This window comes from Mugil cephalus, chromosome 2 (assembly GCF_022458985.1).
Source record: "Mugil cephalus isolate CIBA_MC_2020 chromosome 2, CIBA_Mcephalus_1.1, whole genome shotgun sequence".
Classification (NCBI taxonomy): domain Eukaryota; kingdom Metazoa; phylum Chordata; class Actinopteri; order Mugiliformes; family Mugilidae; genus Mugil; species Mugil cephalus.
In genome coordinates this window covers 31,288,732-31,309,640 of record NC_061771.1, presented here as the reverse complement: position 1 = coordinate 31,309,640, position 20,909 = coordinate 31,288,732, and the positions used below count along the sequence as shown (strand labels likewise).

At 41.9% G+C, this 20,909-nt stretch overlaps 1 long non-coding RNA gene and 1 pseudogene across 1 annotated transcript; one reads left to right on the top strand and one right to left on the bottom strand.

The window, feature by feature from the left end:
* Nucleotides 1-1,447: 1,447 nt before the first annotated feature.
* LOC125004561 lies at nucleotides 1,448-17,046 on the top strand. The gene is made up of 3 exons (XR_007112356.1): nucleotides 1,448-1,570; nucleotides 1,761-1,876; nucleotides 16,929-17,046. It is a non-coding gene; the product is annotated as an uncharacterized LOC125004561 (long non-coding RNA).
* LOC125004559 lies at nucleotides 9,288-11,616 on the bottom strand (annotated as a pseudogene).
* Nucleotides 17,047-20,909: the final 3,863 nt, after the last annotated feature.

The following is a 20,909-nucleotide window of genomic DNA, read 5'->3' as shown; positions in this document are numbered from 1 at the left end:
TTTGCTCATGTTTTGCATTGGACTCCCTTTTTTCCCAGGATTCTAATTTTTGTTCGTTTGTTGTTTTTTTCTTAATGGACAAATACTGAGACAACAACAGACAGAAGTCAAAGGATAAGTTACCCTGGACTTTTATATGAACCACTTCTGTTCACTTTAAAATCGCAGTTTTGATAAAATTCCTAACAAGTTGGTGCATTCATTCCCTCTGTTCTGACTTTTCTGTTGGTGATTTGAGGAGCATTGAACCAGTTTTCGTCCAGTAGCAGTGGCTCCAGATTTATGTTTGTGACCCGGCTTGTAGACCCAAGCTGAGTGTTACAGACTCAGGAGGTCGGATTAGATGATGAGGAGGAAGGTAATATTGATGAATGGACTCTAGTGGGAGAGGGAGAGGAAGAAACAGGTGAAAGTTGTTAGCATCACTGCTGTGTATGTGACCCCCACTGCTAACACTAAAGAGGCTATGAGTGTTTTCTACCGGACCGTCAGTGAGTTGCAATCCGCACACACGGAGGACGTTTTCATCATCGCTGGGGATTTTAACCAGGCCAACATGAAGACTGTTCTCCCTCACTTCAACCAATAATTGGATTTTCCAACAAGTAAGAGGAGTAGGATTTAAGACATATTTTCTGTACAATTTGTTCTTTTTTTCTTAGACATTTCAGTAAATCATTTGTAAACCAGGGTTTGTTTAAGTCATGACTCTTCTTAAAGAATTTGCCAATTGGAAAACAATCATTGAAACAGCAGCTAAAAGCTTTCATAAAAGATTGATATGCATGATCAGTGTGATTTTCCTCATAAAGGTTCCCCATGAAGTACTTTCTTTGCTCATAATTCTTTTATCCATTATTTTTTCGTATGTGAGGAAGATAATGACCATATGTAACTAATACTCCATTACCTGATGTACATCCTCCCAGCACCATTCCTGAGGGCAAAAAAGTTAAATCATGATGTTCTCCAAAATATATTGGTGACATTGCAAAACCAAACAAACATCGATTTATTGGAGTAAAAAGGCTTGTGTAATATAGCCCTGTACAAAAACCATAAAAGTTACAGAGCATAATAAACAATTAACAGTATAATAACATGCTGTGTTAAAACAAAGTTCATAAATAAATAGAGTTCATATTAGTTATAATTGGTTAAAATTTGTGTTGGTTAAAAGCATAAACATAATATGTACAGTTCAATAAAAAGGACTATTTGCAGTTAAAAGATAAATTTACACAAACGTCTTTAAGTTCATTAAGTAAGAGAGAGGAAGAAGCCGTGTTTATATGTGTAACGTAACCTGTTACCGGTCAAACATTTCATTCCTGTTTCTCCTTTGGTTAGTTAAAACTCACGAGCCAATCAGAGTAAAGTCTCCATTTAAGGGGCGGGGCTAGTGGCGCAGGTTAGTGTGGGGAGGAGTAAGCAGCTAGAGGAGAGAGACGGAAGCTATGAACCAGAGAGGCTAAGAGAAGAGGCATCGTGGTGTAGGAAGCATCAAAGTTTAATCGTGGAGGTCGACTACTCGTGGTCCTGATATGAACGTCTGTGTGACCTGCAAGAGGTGAATCTGATGTGTATGTCTAATTTGTGTGCTATAGCTAACTGTTATAGCGAAGATAAACTGAATGTGTAACACCGTTAGTGACGTGCTAATTAGCGGTAGCATTCAGTGCTAATGTGCCTGCATATCTTAGTTCTAGCATTGTGATTTTTCTGAAGCTAAAGCAAAGCTAATGCTAATGTGCTTTAAGGAGACGGACGTTGGAGAGAAAGACGGATTTCCCGCGTGTGATTGGATTGACTGCCACCGCCATTGCCATTATCATCGTGAGACTCTAATCCCCCCTACAAAAAAACTTTGGATTTTGTGAGTACTAACATACACATGCACGTGCTTTTATTTTGTGCTCAGCTCTGAGTGAAGCGCACACACCGCACATAAGCTTCAACTAACAGGCCTGCAACGGGTTAATCTCATTTAAGGTGTTTCATATGAATGTGTTGGGTCCACAGGTAGAATATTGAATCTTGAGGTGTTGTGAAATTAAAGAGTACTGAGTTTTGAAGGTAACTTAAAGTTTCTAAAATGTATTAAATATGATTTATTTTCAATCAGAATCAGAATCAGAGAACCTTTATTTGTCCCACAAATTTGGGAAATTACAGGAAAAAAAAGATGCAGAGTGACATGAGGAGAAGGTAGGAGAAAAAGCAACCCCCACACAATGCTCCTGTGGGAGAGTACAGTGTGGGAACATAAAAAAACACCTCAGCAACACAAGCACATAATAAGTACACTTTACATCATAAAAACTCAAGACTTGCATCGGGACGGGGGGTGACTGGGAAGGGGTGGTGGGGAGGGGGTTAACCAGTGCAAACGAAAGGCCATTTGTTCTACAGCCAACTACAGTGCCTCCCACTCGTCACTGGCGGTAAAAAGCCTCGAAGACGTTGGATGGGGGTAGGGGGTGTGATTGCATATCTGTCCATATGTGTGCGTATGTGTGGACCTGGAGAGCCACTTCGCCTAGAATCACAATCTTGGTACCTCAGTCCGGAGGCAACCTTGATCAGGTCCCAAACAGAGTCAACTATCAGCAGGTGTCCGTGGGAGTTGGGGTGAGGAATACAAGAGCGTCTCACTGCAATGATCTTCATGGGGAGTTGTTGTTCCAGCAGCGGCATTAGCCAAGGCCAGTGGTGTGTGAGGGCGCCAAAATCAGATAAGATTAGGATTGTTTGGTCTTGGTGCAAGTAGACGCATCCTTTTGCACGACTACTCTGTTTGTCCATTCTGGCCTCTGAATCGTCCCATTTCCCTTTGCAAAGCCGAAAGCTTCTCCATGATGTCATCCAATTTGTGGTCGATAGCCACAGTCTGAGCGCCAACAGCTCTGCCCACCGCTCCAATCATGCCGGGCAGCTTTATGGGGCTTTGGACAGCTGTCACCATTTTTTGAATTCCTTGATAAATCAAGGCAATGTCTAATCCAATCAGCAAAACACCTGTGATCATGGTTCCGTATAGATAGATGTCTTCAATGTCCTCCACAGAAAGAGCCGGCAGACACACGACCCTCCACCTCTCCCACGCCTCCATCGTGTAGCCAGCTGCGAACGCTCTGGCAGGGCAGTCCGGTTCCCCCGAACCCAGGCTTCTCGTTGAAAAAAATGTGTCAATGGCGTTGAGAGACCAGCTAATCAATTCCATGATTTTTTGTAATTCGGAGAGCAGTGCAGAGTCTCTCAAAAGTATAGACAGTAGACAGACGAGATGAGAGAAGCAAAGCAGGCGAGATAAGGGAGAGGCAAGGAGGAGAAATGCGACCACCTTTGTTGAGAGCCAGAGCAAGTATAAAAACAAAAGGTTACCTTTTGAAAAGTAAAGTGGTTTTGCTTGAAACAAAAATATTAAAAAGATACTTAAAGTATTTTACTTTAAGAGTATCTAACTGAAACCAAAGAAAGAAAACTATATTTTATTTTGATCGTCCCTTTATTTCTATTTGGGTAATTCTGTGAAATTTCATTTCAAATTTATTTTATTCTAAAAATACATTTAACTTTATGTTATGTCCTGTGAATAAATACCTTTGTTTGCTCAACATTGAAATAAAACAGCCAGAAACACGGAAATGGCTTGTCGCTGAATTTCAAAAGGCAATACGAATGAAATAAGGGAACGAGTGAGAAAACAATGGGTCTGAAGCACTGGATGTTAAACAAAATGTCAAACTTACTGCAAAGGCCTTGGCAAATAAAGTTGAAACATTGCAAAAGGAACGTAAAGCACATGTGAATAAAATAAAAGGCTTAATACCCGCAATAAAGAGCCTATGAAACGAAATGAAAATGCACAAGAGTTGAAATCCCAGTTGCAAATTCTCAGTCAGCTCCTTGATACATCCAAAAAAGCATTGAATAAGGTCAGCTGGAATTTCTTGAAGACGTTCCGCCACTCATCAGAGTGGCTTCTTCAGTTCTGGTAAACTAGTGGGAAATTGAGGTTTAAATAGGAAAAAACTCTGTGGGTACCACCCACCCAAAACTTGCTTGACCAGAAACTGGGGTCACTAATTTCCATAATGGAAATGGTCACTAATGGTGTGCCAAGGCTACTTACACTATGAATAGAGCTCTAACGAGGCTATTGTCAATGGGAGCCTGGAGGCTCAAGGTGTGAATGGTGTTGAAACTTCTTGAGGACAGAAGTCAAATCGAATTGTAAATAGATAGTAAATTAAATCTCAGTCCACCTCCTCTGTTTAGAGAAGTTTTTTCCACTTTGACTTTTTTACTCCTTTTTTACTTTACTCCTCTCTCAAACCATCTGTCCTCTCTGGCCAGGACTTTGACGTTGGTATCTTCAAAGGAGTGTCCTTCAGGTGGAGGTGGACTGCTGAGTCGTTCCCTGATGAGCTGGCTCTCCTGTGTTGGGCCATGTGTTTCTGGATGGGTTGATTTGTTTCCCCAATGTACAAGTCTGTACATTCCTCACTACACTGAACAGCATACACTACATTACTCTGTTTTTGTCTGGGTGTTTTGTCTTTGGGGTGGACCAGTTCCTGTCTTAGTGTGCTGCCAGGTTTGAAATAAACTGGGATGTGGTGTTTTCCACAAATTCTCCTCAGTTTCTCTGATACACTGGGTGTATCATGGATGAAAATGAACATGTTTCCAATCCTGTTGAAAATGATTTGGTTGCAACAACAAAGGGTGTTTGTAACGTTCAAATGGACGATGCCTCACAAGCAGCAGCACAGGACACAGGCCCCAACACACTTCATGAAGGCTTACAGGATGATGTGAAACCAAGTGATAGCATATCAAATGTGCAAAGCAGACGATCTGCACAAAATGCTGCAAGTGGAAAAAGCTCTGGAAGTGGAAAAAGGTCCTCTGTGTCAGGCACCTCCTCTGCTCCCATTAAGGCTGAAGCTGATTTGGCTGCATTGATGGCATGGCAAAAACTTCTACAGGATAAACATGCACTGGAGGAGGAAGAGCAGCAAATAAGGAAACATGGGGAAAGACTCAAGTTGGATGAGGAAATTGCTGCGCACTTGGCTATAGTGAGTGTGCTAAGGGCTGCTAGCACATCTGGTTCTAAAAACACTCTAACAGATTGATCTAATACAATGAATTCTTACCTCAAAAATGAACAAGGACAAGCAAAGTTCAATATTGACGCCGCTCCTTTCATTCCTCAGAGGCTGGAAACGCCTAAACAACAACTGAAAATCACGGTCAGTGACCAGGCAACAAGGCCCAATTCCCATGCTGCTCACCTTCAGCCTCTTGCCTTAAAGCGCCACCTACTTGAGCTCAATCCTCAGTCCACTGCTCCTAATGATCAGATGCAACATGGAACCAATTTACAACACTGAAGGTTCTGTAGACAATGGGCAGCAAAGTAATATTCTCAACATCATGAAAAGACAGAATGAAATAACAACACTACTGATACAACAGCAGCAACGTTCATCCTTGCCAAAAAGAGATATTCATGTCTTCGATGGTGATCCAGTGCAGTTCCATACATTTATGAGAGCCTTTGAAAATGGTGTTGAAAGCAAGTCGGACAGTTACAGTGATTGCCTGTACTTCCTTGAGCAATTCACCAGGGGTCGCCCAAGGGACCATGTAAGAAGCTGCCAACATATGGACCCAGCCAGGGGCTATGCTCAGGCTAGAATCCTACTACAGGAACATTTTGGAAACCAACAAAGGCTTGCAGCTGCTTATGTGGACAAGGCATTGTCATGGGCCCCAATCAAATCAGAGGATGTTAAAACGCTCCAAGACTATAGCTTATTTCTCAGAGGCTGTTCAAATGCAATGAATGAAGTCCAATACATGTTTGAAATGGATATGCCTGCTAATTTGCTGAAAATGATAAAAAAAAAAAGCTGCCTTACAAGCTAAGGGATCGGTGGAGGACAACTGCTTGTGAAATACAAGAGAGAAGTAACCAAAGGGCTACATTCAATGATATTGTTCATTTCATCGAAAGACAAGCAAGGATTCTAACAGACCCAGTATTTGGGGACATTCAAGATGCCCTGAATGCTCTGATCAACACTGGTATCACCAGTGTTGATCAGAGGTAAGAATCGAACGAGCTTGAAACCCAGATCTAGGCCAAAAGGAAGTACTTTTGCCACAACTGTGAATCCTGTAGAGAACAATAACACTGTAACAAAGGGAAAGAGGCCAGACACAATCTCAACAGTCAAGAAAGCCTGTGTGTTTTGTGAAGGTGGACACACTCTGGAGTTTTGCCCTCAACTGGTGAAAAGGGCTCACACTGAGAAGATCACCTTGCTAAGGGAAAAGGGACTGTGCATTGGCTGATTGTGTACAGGACACATCAGCAAGGACTGTCGAAAGTGTCTCCCATACAAAGTGTGTAGTTTAAAACACCCCACAATGCTTCACATCCACTCAAAGGGAAAGGTTCCGCAACAGAGGGAGAACCAGGCACTGAAGTAGGCTGTGCTCTGGTATCCAGTGGGCTTACTGGGGCTGGTGGTCATGATTGCAAATTGCCTATAGTTCCAGTACAGATTAAATCCAAAAAAAGGTAACCATGCAGTGGTCACTTATGCCTTCTTGGATCAGGGTAGCACGGCTGTTTTCTGCACAGTTAAGCTCATGAACAAGCTCGACCTCTCAGGGAAAAGAACACAAATTCTTTTGTGGACATTGGGTCAAGAGAACGTTGTTAATAGCTATGGGATCACAGGACTGGAGGTGGCTGGCCTAGACGAGGAGACTTACTGGGTATTTGCCCAATACCTACACTCAGGAGCGTATGCTAGTGCGTAGGGAACATATTCCATGTCAAAGGGATCTTCAGAGGTGGCTTCACTTGGGAGATGTTCACTTACCTGAGATTGACTCCGAAGTTGAGCTGTGGATTGGAACAAATGTACCAAAGGCACTGGAACCGCTACAAGTCATTCGTAGTGTAGACGATGGACCTTATGCCGTTAAAACTAGTCTGGGTTGGACTGTTAATGGATCGCTGGGAGGAGAGGACAGGTGTACAACAGTTTCTTCGCGGGAAAGTCCAGTGTGTCTCTTTAATCAGTCTCGATACCTCGTATGGAGCTCACAGCCATTACCATGTCAAGTCGCTTGGACACCTTCTGGAAAAATGAGTTTCACATGTCGTTAGCAGAGTCAACATTTTGGACAGACAGTACCTCTGTCCTAAAATACATTAAGAATGAGAGTTCAACATTCCCACCTTTGTTGCCAACAGGGTCTCAGAAATAAAAGTATCGCAGCCATCTCAGTGGAGGTATGTAAACACCATAAGCAATCCTGCAGATGTGGCCTCCAGAGGCCTGTAGGTTTACACGTTTCTGAGGAGTGAGACTTGGTTGTCAGGACCTGCGTACCTTCTGCATCCTGAGCAGGACTGGCCTGGGAGTCCAGATTGTTTGGGTGAACTTTTGCCAAACGACCCAGAAGTCAAGGTCAGCGCGGCAGTGAACATTGTGCAGACCTCAGAGGATGTGGATGCAACCACTCGGCTGATCCATTATTTTTCCTCTTGGACCCATTTGAGAAGGGCTGTGGCTTGGGTCATTGGGCTAAAGAACTTGCTGCGGTGTCTCAGCCAGAGGAGGAAATGGTCTGATGCAGCCTCCATCCAGTCTGACTCAAGGGAGCACCAAAGATCTTCCTCTGAGCAGGAAAATGGAGGGGTCAAGGACCTGGCTTGAGAGTTTGCCCACAGTAGATGAGTTGCTGGATACTGAAAACGAAAATTGTCAGATTTTGCCAGAGGAAGAGGTTTCCTGATGAGCTCTCCAGTCTACAGAGTGGCAGAAATGTCAAGAAGAATAGTCACATCTTCAAGCTCTCTCTCCGGTGCTGGAAGATGGTATCCTGAGGGTTGCTGAAAGATTAGGTAGTGCGGCTCTACCTGAAGATGCGAAGCATCCTGCTATCCTGAATAAAGAGCTCCATATTGCAGACATTCTCCTAAGGCACATACATCAAGTTGGTCACAGAGGACGAAACTACATGTTTTTCAAATTGCGTCAAAGGTGATAGGTTTCCAGGACTTGGCACAGCCATAAGGAGGGTTTTGGCAAAGTGTGTTGTCTGCCGTAGGCTACAAGCTGCTCCAGGGTCCCAGCTGATGGCAGACCTTCCTGTTGACAGAGTCTGTACAGAAGAAGCTCCATTCACCAGAGTAGGTGTGGACGACTTTGGACCTTTTGAGGTCAGGAGCCGGAGGAGCATGGTGAAAAGAGAACCAAGCTCAGATAAATGAGGTTCTTCTTCAGAAGGAGATAAAGTGGGTTTTCAACCCTCCAGCTGGATCGCACCATGGTGGAGCCTGGGAAAGTGTGATTGGATCTGTGCGGAAAGTCTTGACGAGGAGGGAATGCACACTGTCCTCTGTGAGGTAGAAGCCATCATTAATGGTCGCCCAATCACCAAGGCCTCAACCGACTCTAATGATCTGGAGGCTTTAACACCCAATCATCCCTTGCTGTTGAAAACCTCCACTTCTCTACCACCAGGGTAATATCAGAGGAATGACATCTACGCTCATTGACACGGGAAGCAAGTCCAGTACATGTCCACTCTATCTTGGAAGCGATGGACCAAGGAATATTTACCACGGTTGCAGGAATGTCAGAAGTGGACTGGGATCAAGCGCAACTTTGTGGTAGGGGACCTCATGCTTATTGTAGATGAGACAGCATGTTGAAACAAACTCGTGGGTCATAGGAAGAGTCATCCAAAGCTTCTCAGACAAAAGAGGATCCGTGCAATGGTTGTTGAGACCAAGACCAGCTCCTTGGACAGGCCCATAACCAAGGTCTGTCTATTAGGGGCTGGGTTGTAGGAGCTATATGCTAGTATGTCGATGTTTATGTTTGTGGGGTGTGGTCAAGGACCAATGATTGAGTGATTGAATGAATGGTGTTATATTCACCTGTTCACTGCGGTGGCGGCATGGAGAGGGGGTGAGTAGGGAGAGTGTATTTTTTGTTGACCACTAAATCAATTGCAAACTGAGTATCCTGACCATCTTGCCGTGCCTTGCCTTGTCTGCTGGTTCGGCGTTGAAATAAATATGAAACACAGTTGAAAACACGGAAATGGCTTGTTGTTTGTGTAGCGAGTCAGCCTTGCAATGCTCCCTTACTTAGCCTCTTAGTGACTTCGGCTTTTGTTTGGAGTCACTATATAGTTTGAGATTCTTGTCTTCAACAAACTCTCCTGATGAAACAGACACAATCTAGTACACAGCTCTAGGACTTTAATTAATGCTCATTTTACAATTATTACAAATTCCACACAAGAGTTTCACGAATCAACAGCGTAAAAACATTAAAACAAGTAAAAGGTAAAAGTCCAACAACCATTAAATCTAAACTGATAAACTGAAGAATGAAGGAATGAGAACGTTAATAAAAGAAAACAAGTTGATATGAACATTTTTATCATAATTTGCAATGAAATCATTTTATTCCAGAATAATCAATTTATACCGTATCTCTCTAATCCATTGATATCTTTGTGTTCTCAGCTGTACCAGTATTGTAGTATTAAAGCATATATGTACAGAGTGTGAATAAAGAGTGAAGATCAATAAGTTCATTCATTGATCTCAAAGCTTCATCATTAAATGGATCAGACAGTTTGATTGACAGGACAGATGATCAGAGGTGCAGAGTTTTTACCACCATCAATCAAACAGGGACTGAAGAATGGGTGAAGTTTGTCATTGAAGGAGCAGCCAGTAAAGGAGTAGATAAGAGCTGCAGTATCTACATCATGAAAGGAGACCAGACCCTCCTCATAATCCACAAACACCCCCACCTTCTCAGGACGAGAACCAAGAGAAAGAGTTACTGTAGGATCAGCAAAAGCAGCATATTCATTTCCATTTCTCAACCATATAGACCAGACACCATCCTGGGGACTCTGACTGATGCTCCCCTTTGATTGACCCTCTGGCCACTCCTAGATCCCAGTCAGTCTTTCCTTTGACCTGAACCTGAAAGTAAAATCTACCTGAAGAGAAACTCTTCTTTCCTAAAACATAAACACATCTGGAAAATCTCTCTGGGTTGTCTGGAAGATTCTTCCTCACATCACTGTCATGAACTTGTTTTCCATCATCAGACAGGATGAGGTGAGGATGTGCTGTATCAGTATCCAGAGTCACATCCACTGCATACTGCTGGACCCTCTTCAGCTCAGCCTCAAGCAGTTTCTTCATGTCTTTACTGAGTGTCTCCTCCAGCTGAGTCACAGCTTTCACCACAGTCCCCTCATATGATGGTGGACGGACGCTGACCTCTGTCCAGTCCTTGGTGGGTGGAGGAGCTTTCAGGCAGGAGAAGCTTTGGAGGAGGTGGAGGTGGTCTTCAGAGTGTGAGAGCTGCTTTACCTCAGAGCTCCTCTTCATCAGCTCAGAGACTTCCTGTTCCAGATCTTTGATGAAACCTTCAGCCTGTTTCTCTGTTGTTTTCTGTTTGTCTTCAATCTCCTTTATGAGCTGGTCCAGGCCTCTCTCAACAGACTCCTTCAGAGCAGTGAAGACCTGAACACCTTCTGCTTTCTCTCTGTCTGCAGCATCTTTACTCATCTTCACTGACTCTTTCATCTCCTCAATCTTCAGTCGTCTCTTCTGGATCATCTGCTGAATTTCATCCTTTGTCTTCCCCAGCTCTGCCTTCTTTCCTTCATATTCTTCTTTCAGAGGAACAAACTCATGTGTCTTGTGGTCTAAAACAGAGCAGAGCATGCAGACACATGTCTGGTCGGTCTTACAGAACAGCTCCAGAGGTTTATCGTGCTTCCTACACATCCTGTCTTCCAGGTTGTCCACAGGGTGGATCAGCTGATGTCTTTTCAGGCCTGACATTGTCAGATGAGGTTCCAGGTGAGAGTCACAGTAGGAGAGCAGACACACCAGGCAGGACTTCAGGGCCTTCAGTTTGGTTCCAGTGCAGACGTCACAGGGAACTTCTCCTGGTTTGGCAGCTTGTTGCTCTGAGCTGCTGGCTTTCTGTTGAGCTTCATGTCTGAACTCAACAACCATCTCAGAGAACAAAGTGTTGACCTTCAGTTGAGGTCGAGTGTAGAAAATCTCTTTACACAGGGGACACTTACATAGATCAGTAGCATCCCAGTGTTGAGTGATGCAGTGTTTGCAGAAGTTGTGTCCACATGGTGTAGTGACTGGATCAATGAACACATCCAGACAGATGGAGCACAGAAACTGATCTTCAGATCTCAGACATCTGGCAGCAGACATGTCTACACACTGAAAACAAGAGAGAAGGAGAGAAAAACACAGTTTAAGTAGAGATTTATTGAATATTGATGAGTTATTGAACTTCTGAAGAAACATGCTGAGTCAGTGTGAAGTGTAAAGAGTGGAACTTCCTGTTGGACTGAAGCTCTAAGTTTTGATGCTGGTTGTTGAAACAGAGTAAATATTATCAGCTGTACTCACCAGTATTGGAGTCAGATGTTGAGAAAGAACAGATGAACTCAGTTGAATTTTCTTCAGACATAAACACAGATTTGTCTGGACTGCAGCTCTGCCGTCGCTCAAACTTTGAGTTTCATTTCAGTAAAGTGACGTTGAATCTGGTCGTTCCAGTTTAGCTCCTCCTCTGACTGTAGCTCTGTTTGTCACAGTTTGTTTCCTCCTTCAAGTTCAGACTTGATCAATTTAAATTGAATGAGATATTGACTTACTTTATTTTCTGGTGTGACTTTATTGCAGCTCATAGAAAGACTTCAATGTGTTTCTTTCTTTCACTTCAAACTCTTCCAAGTTGTTGCCTTTTCTGACCTCTACTGGACACAGAGAAGAACTACACCAGACTTCACATTCAGATTAACAACAACAATAAAGTCTTAAATTATTTCTGGACATATTGAGTCTATTGTAAACTCATATTCACTTTACTAAATATTACTTATGTTCCTTAATACAAAATAAAACATGTTGGTTTAATGTTTGGTATCAGTGTTTCTCTCTGTCTTCTGACTTATTTTCTCATCTTGCTTTTATCTTGTTTATGGACTGTAACTTTTGTGCAGGATGAATTTAGCCTCCATCCAATGACAGCACAGAGTAAGACAACAGGACTCCAAGAAAACAAATGAGCTGAGGCCTGAATCACAAAGCGATCTCAGCTTATCCAGCTTTACTCCAACTTAGCTGAATCTATCCAGAACAGTGACGATCTGGATAAGCGGTATCACGACGCTGGTTATCAACTCGCTAACTCAATCCAGGCTTGTGTTGTTGTAAATTGGTGAACGTGCACGTATAAGGGCGGGTTCCAAGGCAGCAGACCAATCACAGTCATGAGGCTGATCCGCCAGCAAAAAGGAGCAAAGACTGATTCTACTCAAATATATAGAAGAAAAAGTAAATGTCACTCAAAATTTCGAAAAGTCAAACACCGTGGCTGCGTCAAAAAGACACCATAAGGCACGGTAAAGGATTGCAGATTAAATTAGTTCAATTAGTTTACTTTTAACGAAGCCATGAATCCCAATCACTGTGATGCATAGATGAATCGCGTGTATGACAATTTGTGACATTCCCCCAGATGTAACCCCTCTGGAGTACAAAGAACGTTGGAGCAGATAAAAAACCAAGCACAAAAACATCATTTCATCTGGGAGTTGGATTTCTTAATTCTATAATGTTACATGGGCTACAATAAAGCTGGAAGCTGATGCCACAATTACATCATATCAATACATCAAGTTGTAGACTCAGTTAAATTATCCTGATTCTGCACTGTTGCCAGCTCCTCAGGAAGGGAAGTCGCTATTGGCTGTCCTAAAAGCCGCGAGAAATCGCTATGCCTAATGCCAACTAATGCCAAAAGTTGGGCTTTTTAATATGGGGGTCTATGGGCTTTGCTCCCTTTTGCAACCAGCCTCAAGTGGCCACTCGAACTGCAATATTTTGCACTGGAAGCAGTAGCTAGATTTGTCGCTAGTCGCTTTTCAAAATAAAAGTTGCCAAGAGGGTTCAGAAAGATGTGTTCACGCCGTAATGCTCTTCTCACGATTTGGGCTCCAATCTCAGTCGGGTCTTCAATGAAAGGGCACATGATTCTTTCCCGAAAAGCATTGGCTGGTGGGTGGAGCCTTTTATCGGATTCAGATCAATCCTGAAAGTTACCCTGACCCAAACCAGGATAAGGGATTATGCCTGGATATGTTGGTTATCCTGGATAAATTTAGCTCCAAGTCGGTTTCACAAAATTAGGATAACTTTATCCTGGACAAGTAACTATGGTGATTTATCCTCTGCAGCTAGCCTGCTCCAGACCAGGATCAGAACCAGGATCAGATTAATCCTGTGTTGGATCTGTCGTCAACACTGTGAGAAATTAATGCGTTTTACAGCATTCCCATGGTCTTTGTACACATGTTAGATAACTTCAATCATCCTGCATCCAAATATTATAAATATAGTCGTTTCATTTGACTTTTAGTTTTAGTCGTATTTATTTACACAGATTACATATAAAGACAAAAGCTCATATCAGTAGACAAAATATTTCAGAAAAAAAAAGTAGAAGAAGAAGGTTTATTTGGAATTTTGTCAATACAGATGGAAAACTGAAAAAAGAAAAAAATACATAGGAAAGAGAAAGATATATATATATATCACTACTTAAAAATTACTGACAGAAGACAATTCTAAGGGTCTCACGTCATTCTGACTTCTGTGTTTAACTTCAACAATCTTTCTATTCATTCATTTGGTTTATTATTGTCAGGCCTAGAGTTATAATCCAACATTAATAAAGACTACATGTCAAAGTTCTGTCAGAGGTCTGATTAATATGTGGATCATTGCAGTTGATTAGACTTTTACTTTTAAAGATGCTGGAGTTGAAAGATGGTCTCTATTACAGCTGACGGGGCAACATAGTTCACTTATAGGTCCAACTCCCCATTCACCTGTTTCCTCTTCATGATGGCATATCCATTTTATATTATATTTGTGTTAAGAAATGCTGCATCATCATTAGATAAATTCTCTGGAGTTCTGATTCCCAGGCAACATTACTGGTCAGTTGGTCAGAGAGCAGCATGTGGACAATTTTCTCTCCTAAACTTAAATGCTGAATTTAGAATTTTTTGGAGGTCTATCGAAGATGGGACGATTTCTCAGGTGATTCATTAGAAGTGTGAGGAATTCTGGCCTCGGCCCACCTGTGTCCAACCCTTCTTCAAAGGACCCTGATGCATCTTCTGTGAACTTCACAAAGATGTCCTTTTTTTTTAGAGGATGAGCTGCGTCAAAAGACTCTTACAGCTCCATCCCATACGTCAGATCTCTACATGTTGAATCTGCTGACTTTCTTGTGGCCTATTGCAAGTGGCAACTCTGCAATTATTTCAGAGGCCTGCACAGTTGTGGGTCTAGAAAGAAGCCATTTAAAAATTAAAGACATTAAAAATTGATTCAAAACACAGTAGCTACTTTACTAAACCAAAGTCTTTCATTCCATGTTCATATACTATATCCTGACATGTAATTGACACGAGAGACACTTATAAGTCAATCTGTAAAAGAATGAGCACTTTCTTTATTCTTATTAACTTAATTCCAAAGGACTCTCTTCTAACACACATCTCAACAACAGTAACAACAACTGTAGTTACAGGCAGAGAATGTCAGACTGGATTTCGTTTTAGTGAGTCCTCACATTTGTGTAATTGTCGTTTATTTCCTACTTGTGTTGTGTCTATATGACTCACTCAGATGTTTCTGAGGGCATGTCCTTTTTTCCCCTCAAGAACGACAAATTCATCTTCATCATCGTCAGTGATGATAGGTGCAAAGAGGTTGGTGTACTTCCTGCAAAACAGAGACATTATGTGCACACAATGTAATTACTGACACGTAAACGCGTATCCAGTCGAATCAAACCAATCAAATTGTTTACGAACTCTTCCAGCTTAAACTCCATATTTAACCTTTGTCAGGAGACAAATGTGTTTACCCCTCAAAAATGTTTCCGATATTTTGTCTACCAATCTATATATAGTTACACAAAACACACCTGTAACGGGAGCTGTCGACATCAAGACATCTGGAGGTACTTGCATAACTATGCTCCTCATCCAACTTTATATTCAGAAAATTAAGGAATATAGAACAGGACATTCAATGAAATGATGACATAATTATGTAACAAAATCTATGGATTACTTAAAAGTGATAGTTCAACATTTTGGCAAAGTTGTCTATTGCAATAATAACGAGGAGGTATGTTACCAATGCCTTGTTGTTTTGAGAGTCCTGAAGCACAGATCCAAGCTGCTCAGTGAATACAATGGAGTTGGACAGTAGAGGTCGCTCTAAACTAATCATATGCACAATTCTACAAAGCCAAATGGCTCTTATGGACACTAGGGTGTGTTCACACAGTAATGTGCATCTCTGCCTCCAGGCTCTCAAAACAAAAGGCTCTGATATTTACAGGGAATGTACCTGCTTATGTGACTAATGATGATTCATGCAACAAAATTGCCAAAATATTCAACTGTCCCTTTAAGGAGGTGAGATAATAAAGGACAGGGGATGACGTTCAGTGGACACATTTTCACATTTCCCTTTTTACTTTTATTGCTACTAATTTAAGTGAAATGTGGTACAACTGCCAATTCAAAAAACTGCATCACGCAAATATAAGGCATGATAAAGTTGCTCCTATTGTTATATTACACAAACCGCTCAGACACTATTACACAAGATTCCACAGTGTTACACATGATTGTATTACACAAATCTAGAAGTTTATAGGAGAAATGAAATGAGTGATGTAACTTTAGACTGAATGTGGGATTGACCCAGAGCTGTAAAAGACTGTAACATGAAGATGAGTTCCTGCAGATTGAAATAAAGTCTCACTGCAAAAAAAAAGATGGACCAAACACAAGTCCTGTTGTTCTATGTTCGTTAGAATAATAATCACATGAAAACCTGAAGGAGAAAACAAAACTTATGAAGTAGAGATACAGTTAGAGGAGGAGTAAAGCTGGAAGGATCAGATTTGACTCCTATAAACTCTCCTATAAACTTCTTTATTTGTGTAGTACAATCATGTGTAACACCGTGGAATCTTGTCTAATAGTGTCAGAGGTGTTTGTGTAATATAATTGTAGCCCTGTACAAAAACCATAAAAGTTACAGAGCATAATAAACAATTAATAGTAATATAACATGCTGTGTTAAAACAAAGTTCATAAATAAATAGAGTTCATAATAGGTATAATTGGTTAAAATTTGTGTTGGTTAAAAACATAAACATAACATGTACAGTTCAATAAATAGGACTATTTACAGTTAAAAGATAAATTTACACAAAGGTCTTTAAGTTCATTAAGTAAGAGAGAGGAAGCAGCCGTGTTTATATGTGTAACGTAACCTGTTACCGGTCAAACATTTCATTCCTGTTTCTCCTTTGGTTAGTTAAAACTCACGAGCCAATCAGAGTAAAGTCTCCGTTTAAGGGGCGGGGCTAGTGGCGCAGATTAGTGTGGGGAGGAGTAAGCAGCTAGAGGAGAGAGACGGAAGCTATGAACCAGAGAGCTAAGAGAAGAGGCATCGTGGTGTAGGAAGCATCTAAGTTTAATCGTGGAGGTCGACTACTCGTGGTCCTGATATGAACGTCTGTGTGACCTGCAAGAGGTGAATCTGATGTGTATGCCTAATTTGTGTGCTATAGCTTACTGTTATAGTGAAGAGAAACGGAATGTGTAACACCGTTAGTGACGTGCTAATTAACGGTAGCATTCAGTGCTAATGTGCCTGCATATCTTAGTTCTAGCATTGTGATTTTTCTGAAGCTAAAGCAAAGCTAATGCTAATGTGCTTTAAGGAGACGGACGTTGGAGAGAAAGACGGATTTCCCGCGTGTGATTGGAATGACTGCCACCGCCATTGCCATTATCATCGTGAGACTCTCATCCCCCCTACAAAAAACTTTGGATTTCGTGAGTACTAACATAGACATGCACGTGCTTTTATTTTGTGCTCAGCTCTGAGTGAAGCGCACACACCGCACATAAGCTTCAACTAACACGCCTGCAACGGGTTAATCTCATTTAAGTTGTTTCATATGAATGTGTTGGGTCCACAGGTAGAATATTGAATCTTGAGGTGTTGTGAAATTAAAGAGTACTGAGTTTTGAAGGTAACTTAAAGTTTCTAAAAGGTATTAAATATTATTTATTTTCAATCAGAATCAGAATCAGAGAACCTTTATTTGTCCTGCAAATTTGGGAAATTACAGGAAAAAAAGATGCAGAGTGACATGAGGAGAGGGGAGGAGAAAATGCAACCCCCACACCATGCTCTTGTGGGGAGTACAGTGTGGGAACATAAAAAAAAACACCTCAGCAACACAAGCACATAATAAGTACACTTTACATCATAAAAACTCAAGACTTGCATCGGGATGGGGGGTGACTGAGAAGGGGTGGTGGGGATGGGGTTAACCAGTGCAAATAAACGGCCATTCGTTCTACAGCCAACTACGGTGCCTCCCGCTTGTCACTGGCAGTAAAAAGCCTCGAAAGACGTTGGATGAGGGTAGGGGGTGTAATTGCATATCTGTCCGTATGCATGCGTATGTGTGGATCTGGAGAGCCGCTTCGCCTAGAATCACAATCTTGGTACCTCAGTCCGGAGGCAACCTTGATCAGGTCCCAAACAGAGTCAACTATCAGCAGGTGTCCGTGGGAGTTGGGGTGAGGAATACAAGAGCGTCTCACTGCAATGATCTTCATTGGGAGTTGTTGTTCCAGCAGCGGCATTGGCCAAGGCCAGTGATGTGTGAGGGCGCCAAAATCAGATAAGATTGTGATTGTTTGGTCTTGGTGCGAGTAGACGCATCCTTTTGCACGACTACTCTGTTTGTCCATTCTGGCCTCTGAATCGTCCCCTTTCCCTTTGCAAAGCCGAAAGCTTCTCCATGATGTCATCCAATTTGTGGTCGATAGCCACAGTCTGAGCGCCAACAGCTCTGCCCACCGCTCCAATCATGCCGGGCAGCTTTATGGGGCTTTGGACAGCTGTCATCGTTTTTAGATGTCCTTGATAAATCAAGGCAATGTCTAATCCAATCAGCGAAAGACCTGTGATCATGGTTCTGAATAGATAGATGTCTTCAGTATCCTCCAAAGAAAGAGCCGCCAGACACACGACCATCCACCTCTCCCACGCCTCCATCGTGTAGCCAGCTGCGAACGCTCCGGCAGGGCAGTCCGGCTCCCCCGAACCCAGGCTTCTCGTTGAAAAAATTGTGTCAATGGCGTTGAGAGACCAGCTAATCAATTCCATGATTTTTTGTAATTCGGAGAGCAGTGCAGAGTCTCTCAAAAGTATAGACAGTAGACAGACGAGATGAGAGAAGCAAAGCAGGCAAGATGAGGGAGGAGAAATGCGACCGTCTTTGTTGAGAGCCAAAGCAAGTATAAAAACAAAAGGTTACCTTTTGAAAAGTAAAGTGGTTTTGCTTGAAACAAAAATATTAAAAAGATACTTAAGGTACTTTACTTTAAGAGTGTCTAACTGAAACCAAAGAAAGAAAACTATATTTTATTTTGACCGTCCCTTTATTTCTATTTGGGTAATTCTGTGCAATTTTATTTCATTTCAAATTTATTTTATTCTAAAAATACATTTAACTTTATGTTATGTCCTGTGAATAAATACCTGTGAAAGGATTTTGCTTTTAAAGTACAGCTGTGGTGGTTATCATTATTAAAATACATGTCGGTCACACGCGTCACGGGGGGTGTGGACAAGGACCACTAAAATGTTGACCACTAAATCAATTGCAAACTGAGTATCCTGAACATCTTGCCGTGCCTTGCCTTGTTTGTTTGTTTTCTCAGCATTGAAATAAAACAGCCAGAAACACGGAAATGGCTTGTCGCTGAATTTCAAAAGGCAATACGAATGAAATAAGGGAACGAGTGGGAAAACAATGGGTCTGAAGCACTGGATGTTAAACAAAATGTCTAACTTACTGCAAAGGCCTTGGCAAATAAAGTTGAAACATTGCAAAAAGAACGTAAAGCACATGTGAATAAAATAAAAGGCTTAATACCCGCAATGAAAGAGCCTATGAAACGAAATGAAAATGCACAAGAGTTGAAATCCCAGTTGCAAATTCTCAGTCAGCTCCTTGATACATCCAAAAAAGCGTTGAATAAGGTCAGCTGGACTTGTAGAATTTCTTGAAGACGTTCCGCCACTCATCAGAGTGGCTTCTTCAGTTCTGATAAACTAGTGGGAAATTGAGGTTTAAATTGGAAAAAACTCTGTGGGTACCACCCACCCAAAACTTGCTTGACCAGAAACTGGGGTCACTAATTTCCATAATGGAAATGGTCACTAATGGTGTACCTAGGCTACTTACACTATGAATAGAGCTCTAACGAGGCTATTGTCCATGGGAGCCTGGAGGCTCAAGGTGTGAATGGTGTTGAAACTTCTTGGGGACAGAAGTCAAAATCGAATTGTATATAGATGGTAAATTAAATCTCAGTCCACCTCCTCTGTTTAGAGAGGCTTACATGATGATGTGAAACCAAGTGATAGCATATCAAATGTGCAAAGCAGACGATCTGCACAAAGCGCTGCAAGTGGAAAAAAATCTGGAAGTGGAAAAAGGTCCTCTGTGTCAGGCACCTCCTCTGCTCCCATTAAGGCTGAAGCTGATTTGGCTGCATTGATGGCATGGCAAAAACTTCTACAGGATAAACATGCACTGGAGGAGGAAGAGCATCAAATAAAGAAACATGGGGAAAGACTCAAGTTGGATGAGGAAATTGCTGCGCACTTGGCTATAGTGAGTGTGCTAAGGGCTGCTAGCACATCTGGTTCTAAACACACTCTAACAGATTGATCTAATACAATGAATTCTTACCTCAAAAATTAACAAGTACAAGCAAAGTTCAATATCGACGCAGCTCCTTTAATTCCTCAGAGGCTGGAAACGCCTAAACAACAACTCAAAATCACCGTTAGCGACCAGGCAACAAGGCCCAATTCCCATGCTGCTCACCTTCAGCCTCTTGCCTTAAAGCGCCACCTACTTGAGCTCAATCCTCGGTCCAGTGCTCCTAATGATCAGATGCAACATGGAACCATTTACAACACTGAAGGTTCTGTAGGCAATGGGCAGCAAAATAATATTCTCAACATCATGAAAAGACAGAATGAAATAACAACACTACTGATACAACAGCAGCAACGTTCATCCTTGCCAAAAAGAGATATTCAGGTCTTCGATGGTGATCCATTGCAGTTCCATACATTTATGAGAGACTTTGAAAATGGTGTTGAAAGCAAGTCTGACAGTTACAGTGATTGCCTGTACTTCCTTGAGCAATTCACCAGGGGTCGCCCAAGGGACCATGTAAGAAGCTGCCAACATATGGACCCAGCCAGGGGCTATGCTCAGGCTAGAATCCTACTATGGGAACATTTTGGAAACGAACAAAGGCTTGCAGTTGCTTATGTGGACAAGGCATTGTCATGGGCCCCAATCTAATCAAAGTGTTTTAAAGTACTCCAAGACTATAGCTTATTTCTCAGAGGCTGTTCAAATGCAATGAATGAAGTCCAATTCATGTTTGAAATGGATATGCCTGCTAATTTGCTGAAAATAATAAAAAAAGTTGCCTTACAAGCTAAGGGATCGGTGGAGGACAACTGCTTGTGAAATACAAGAGAGGCATTCAAGATGCCCTGAATGCCCAGTATTCGGGGACATTCAAGATGCCCTGAATGCTCTGATCAACACTGGTGATACCAGTGTTGATCAGAGGTATGAATCGAACGAGCTTGA